Here is a 5946-nt window from a genome sequence, read left to right as displayed (position 1 = left end):
TTGTCGGGTCTCCGTTGTAGTTGGGGCTGCAACGAGGAGCGGCCTCCAACAGGAGAAGACCGGGGACTCTGGTGCCGACGACTCACCTCACCGTCGCGGAGCTGGCCGAGTCCGGAGCGGGTGGAGCGGTGGTGGAGCGCTGCTGCGGCCCGACCTCCGGAGATTCGGAGGCTGCAACTGCGGGTCTGGCGGACGGCGGCACCGGGAGCCCGCGGGTCCCTGGAGGGAGACCGCTTTTCAGGGCTCCCGCAACGGCGACTTCTCCCGCCCGAGTTGCGGGGTCGAAGAGCTCCTGGAGCGGGGCCTGACATCACCGCCACGCGCGGCTTGGAATGGCCGCGGGACTCTGCGAGCGCACGCCGGGGGCTCCAACACCAAGACCCGGTGTGCGACCTTGCATCACCCGGCGTGGCTTTAATGGCCGCGCGGGACAATCGCCATCGCCAGCCGGGGGCTTTGACTTCTGACTTTGACATCGGGGGGGGGGGGGGGGTGCGGGGGGGGGACTGCAGTGGAGAGATAAGTTTTTTGGCCTTCCTTCACAGCAATGTGATGGATGTTTATGTAAATTATGCTGTGTCTTGGGTCTATTTATTTGTAATGTATGGCTGCAGAAACATCATTTCGTTTGGACCTCAAGGGGTCCAAATGACAATTAAATTGAATCTTGAATCTTGAATCTTGATCTTGAATCTTACATCCATGAAAAAGTGGCAAGTACGACCAGTATTCGCTGATGATTGTTTGCTGTACCGTCCAATTACCGTCAGCTGATGACGAAGATGCTCTCCAAAAGGACCTCGATACTATGGTTGAGTGGTCACAACAATGGAGCATGCAGTTCAACCCTTCCAAATGTGAAACCATGCATGTCACCAGAATGAGGAATCCCAGCGACACATCCTACAACATATTTGGTGTCACCCTTGAAGAATCCAAACAAACCAAGTATCTTGGCATCAAATTGCAGAATGATCTGGGTTGCAATGGTGAGACTCATCATGCAACAGTGAAAGCAACAGATGTCCTAAACTTCCTGAGGTGCAACTTTCATCATAGTTCAGCTTCTGTCAAGGAGAAGCTGTATTTCACCCTCGTTAGACCTCATTTGGACTACGCAGTTGCAGCATGGGACCCATACACAGATAAAAACATTTCTTCCATTGAACGTGTCCAAAGACAGGCAGCTCGATTTGTTACTAACACCTATGAGAGAGAAGCGAGTGTCACCAAACTTCTGAATTCTCTGGGGTGGAAGGAACCCTCTCCAAGACAGACACACGTGAAACTCACCGTTTGACCTGTTTTTACAAAATGTTAAATGGTCAGCTCGACATAGACTGCAAGACCTACACCAAACCCAAACCAATTAGGAGCAGACGAGGGCATTCGATCCAATTTGTGATCCCAGCTACAACGACAGATCTGTACATCAATTCGTTCTTCCCCCGCACAATTAAAGCATGGAATAATCTCCACCCTACTATAGTTACCCAACCAGATGCAACTAAATTTAAAGTAGCTCTTTCTTCCCAATAACCCTTTCTGGCTTAATCCCTCCCTTCACCGCCTCCAGTTTAAATTCCAGTTGGAATATTTTGGAGGACCAAGTAACCAGGAACCAAGACAAACTCCACACCGAGCTGAAACAGACATAAACTCTGCAAATATTTGCATATGTTCAAAGACCTTTTAAAACAGCGCTGGTCAATTTAATGATGTTCCTTGAAGCAATATAATGCAAAATAAACAAACAAGGCTTAAAGAAAACCTGTTTTTCAAAAGATTAAAACAGTTTGAAATGATTGGGTTTGATTTTTTTACGTGCTTTGAAACCAATAATCTATCTGAAAATCTTCTGACGAGCCCATTCTGTTGGCTTTTCATTATCACTGAAATTGAAGGGTCGGGGGGGGGAAGCCTTTTAATTTAGTTTAGTTTAGTTTAGAGATACAGTGTGGAAACGGGCTCTTGAGCCATCTGAGTCTGCACCGACCACCGATCCCCGCACATTAACACTATCCTAAATAGGGCCAATTTTACATTTACACCAAGCCAATTCATCTACAAACCTGTACGTATTTGTAGTGTGGGAGGAAACCGAAGATCTCAGGGGAAAACCCGCGCAGGTCGCGGAGAGAAGATAAAAATCTGTACTGACAAGCACCCATTGTCAGGATCGAACGAACCATGGTCTCTGGCGCTGGAAGACAACAACTCCATCGCAGCTCCACCGTGCCGCCCAGGGTCGATGCTAAGTTCACAAGTGTAGGGTGACATGTAGATATAGGGTTGGCTCACTTTCCCACACTGAGGCTCATAAGACCACACCTGGAGTATTGTGTGTAGTTTTGGTCTCCTACTTACGAGGAAGGACATTCTTGCTATTGAGGGAGTGCAGCGTAGGTTCATCAGGCTAATTTCTGGGATGGCAGGACTGACATATGATGAAAGAATGGAGCGAATGGGCTTTCAGTATATTCACTGGAATTCAGAAGGATGAGAGGAGATCATAGAAACATATAAAAATCTTAAGGGATTGGACAGGCTAGATGCAGGAAAAATGTTCCCGATATTGGGGGAGTCGAGAGCCAGGGGTCACAGTTTCAAGAATAAGGGATAGGTCATTTAGGAATGAATATATATGGTAAACAGTTGCGGCCCCAACACCGAGCCTTGCGGCACTCCACTCGCCACTGCCTGCCATTCTGAAAAGGGCCCGTTCACTCCTACTCTTTGCTTCCTGTCTGCCAACCAATTTTCTATCCATGTCAACACCCCACCCCCAATACCATGTGCTCTAATTTTAGTCACCAGTCTCCCGTGCGGGACCTTATCGAAGGCTTTCTGAAAGTCTAGATACACTACATCCACTGGCACCCCTTCATCCATTTTACTTGTGAGATGAGGAAAACAATTTTCACCCAGAGAGTTGTGAATCTGTGGAATTCTCTGCCACAGAAGGCAGTGGAGTCCAATTCACTGGGTGTTTTCAAGAGAGTTTAGTAAGTAAGTATTGGCCAAGTATTCACATACAAGGAATTAGATTTAGCTCTTAGGGCTAACGGAATCAAGGGATATGGGGAGAAAGCAGGATTGGGGTATTGATTTTGGATGATCAGCCATGATCATATTGAATGGCCACCTTCTTCTATGTTTCTATGTTAAGAGGCCCAGCAACAGAAAATAACTTGCAACCTCATGGCAAATCGCCAGCAATGGTTTTGCAATTTCACGAATACTCGCTCAGAATTCCTTTTTCTCATCATTCCCTTTCTAACCCTTATCTCCCAACTCCCTAGTCAAGATTCAAAATTCAAGATTCAAGATTCAAGATTCAATTTAATTGTCATTTGGACCCCTTGAGGTCCAAACGAAATGCCTTTTCTGCAGCCATACATTACAAACAAATAGACCCAAGACACAACATAATTTACATAAACATCCATCACATTGCTGTGATGGAAGGCCAAAAAAAACTTATCTCTCCATTGCACTTCCCCCCCCCCAGATGTCAGAGTCAAAGTCAAAATCCCGGATGGCAATTGTCCCGCGGCCATTAAAGCCACGCCGGGTGATGCAAGGCCGCACACCGGGTCTTGGTGTTAGAGCCCCCGGCGTGCGCTCGCACAGTCCCGCGGCCATTCCAAGCCGCGCGGGGCGGTGATGTCAGGCCCCGCTCCGGGAGCTCTTCGACCCCGCAACTCGGGCGGGAGAAGTCGCCGTTGCGAGAGCCCTGAAAAGCGGTCTCCCTCCAGGGACCCGCGGGCTCCCGGTGCCGCCGTTCGCCAGACCCGCAGTTGCAGCCTCCGAATCTCCGGAGGTCGGGCCGCAGCAGCAGCAGCAGCGCTCCACCACCGCTCCACCCGTTCTCCGGACTCGGCCAGCTCCGCGACGGTGACGGTGAGTCGTCGGCACCAGAGTCCCCGGTCTTCTCCTGTTGGAGGCCGCTCCTCGTTGCAGTCCCAACGACAACGGAGACCCGTCAAAGAAAAGGTTGGGTCTCCCGTGCAGGGAGAGATTTAAAAGTTACCCCCTCCCTCCCCCCCACACCCCCCCCCCCCACACACACCCCCAACAAAAAATAATAAAAAAACTACATAAAAACATAGACAAAAAATAATAAAAACGCAGACGGGCTGCAGAGGCCGCTGCTGACGAGAGTCGCACCGCCTACCGGGTCTCCCATTTCCTTCTTATATCCCATTTTCCCCCCTGTCCCCTTCCATCTATACCCTTTCCTCCAGCTTTATCTAGCACCCCTTCATGCAATTGTGTAAGTGCTTGGAGTTCTCTCCTGTTAAAATGCAAATGATGATGATGTTGTACTGTGATAGTTGATCATGTCATAAGTTCTAAGAGCAGAATAATGCAATTCAGCCGCTCAAGTTTACGCCATTCAATCATGGCTGATCTATCTTTCCTTCTCAACCCCATTCTCCTGCCTTTGCCCCATAACCTACATTTCCCACCCCGGACACTCCCTGTTTGAACTGTTGCCGTCAGGCAGGCGGTACAGATCTACAAGGACAAGGACGAACAGACTAAAAAACAGTTTTTACCCCACTGCTATAAAAGCACTAAATGTAGCCGCCAAGGAACGCAGGGGCGATACAGACTAAGGGACTGTGGTACACTGTGAAATCGACAGAAGGATGGAGGGTTGGGTGTTTATGCGTGCTCTTTTCGTGATATTTATTTTAGTTGTTTATCTTTTAATATTTTACCTTGTATGTATCGTTAGCTTTTAGAAATGTTTGAATGGTGCACTGACTGGCTGACATTTTTTAATTTCGTTGTACATGGTTCATGTTACAATGACAATAAAGAAACTATTCTATTCTAACCTGTGACACCCTTACTAATCGAGAATTTGTCAATCTCTGCATAAAAAATATCCATTGACTTCACACCAGTCTTTGTTGCCTTTTCCACCCATTTGCCAATTAACCTCCCCATCTCCCTTCACCTGTATCCACCAATTACCTACGCGCGCCGGAACAAAAAAAACCGGGAACGCACCTTCCGTAATGCGAAACGGTGGCCGATTGGGATCGAGGGGGGGGGAGAAGGGGGGATGCAGCTGAGACCTGGGTGTCATGGTACACCAGTCATTGAAAGGTAGGCTGCTGCAGGCTGCAGCAGGGCAGTTAAAGAAAAAGTCGAAATGGTATGTTGGTTTTAATAGCAAGAGGATTTGAGGTATAGGTAAGCAGGGAGGTTCTTAATGCAAGTGGTTACAGGTGGCTTGGTGGAGAACACACTGGAGTGTTGCGTTGCAGTTGTGGTCTACTAAATGTCGGAGGGAAGGAAATTATTGGCCATAGAGGGCGGTGCAGAGAAGGTTCACCAGATTTCCCTGGGAGGTCTGTCAGGCCTGTCTTATGAGAAGATGGTGGAATAAGACTTGGTTAATAATCTTAGAATTTAGGAGATGAGCGGGGATGTATAGAAAAACGACAAAATTGAAGGGAGTGTGGACAGGTGATGCAGGAAGGATTGTTCCGAGTGGGGACTGTATTACAGGACAAGGGTGTAAGGATCAGTGTGTTTGTGTGGAGCAAATCAACCATTCTAAACACCGAGATGAGGGGAACGTTTTTCACAGATTGTAGTTTTGGGGGTTTTGAACTCTGGAACTCTGCCACAGAGGTAGCTGAGGCACAGGTTCAGGGCCTATTAAGGGACCCCTGTTTCATGCTTACCTGCCTTGGTGGCACGGGTGATAGAAGGTATGCGGAGCTCTTTTTTTTCGCACGTCTTTTCTCGGGAGGCGGGTCCTGGAGGAGATGATAAGATGTTCTCTGTTTAAAGGGGGCATTGGTGTGTATATTTCGTCCGAGCAACCCGCACGGCTGTCTTGGATCTTTATGGCATACCGCACTATTCTATGTTATTGTTGTGTGATTATATACTGCAGACATTTTGCTCACTTGTTTAGTGTCT

Source organism: Leucoraja erinacea, unplaced genomic scaffold (genome assembly GCF_028641065.1).
Source record: "Leucoraja erinacea ecotype New England unplaced genomic scaffold, Leri_hhj_1 Leri_348S, whole genome shotgun sequence".
Taxonomy (NCBI): Eukaryota; Metazoa; Chordata; class Chondrichthyes; order Rajiformes; family Rajidae; genus Leucoraja; species Leucoraja erinaceus.
This window is presented reverse-complemented; position numbering follows the sequence as displayed.